Here is a 374-nt window from a genome sequence, read left to right on the forward strand (position 1 = left end):
GCACATTTAATTATAATATCTGGTTTTGTCTTCCTGACTTTCCCTTTGAGGCTTTTATTTAACTCTGACTTCATAAATAATCCCATTTACTTTAGCCACTCTACAATGAAGAGAACGTTTCAGACTTTTTTGGACATCCACGGTGACCATTTCTTTCTTTCCGATCTTTTAAATGACCTTTGGCTTTCTTCATGAAAGGTGTTCTTGATGTCATCCCACAGCTCATCAGATTGCCTGTTGCTAGTGCTCAATGTAACAAATCTGTTCTTAACATGATATTGAAATTTAGGTGGAATAGGGTCAAGGTCTTGTTTTTTCTTCCTTGGAGGTGTTTTAATTTTCTTCGGCTTTAACCTAAACTTACACAGTAACAG

Source organism: Echinops telfairi, unplaced genomic scaffold, assembly GCF_000313985.2.
Source record: "Echinops telfairi isolate 266 unplaced genomic scaffold, ASM31398v2 ScPeMD7_7409;HRSCAF=8447, whole genome shotgun sequence".
NCBI classification, from domain to species: Eukaryota; Metazoa; Chordata; class Mammalia; order Afrosoricida; family Tenrecidae; genus Echinops; species Echinops telfairi.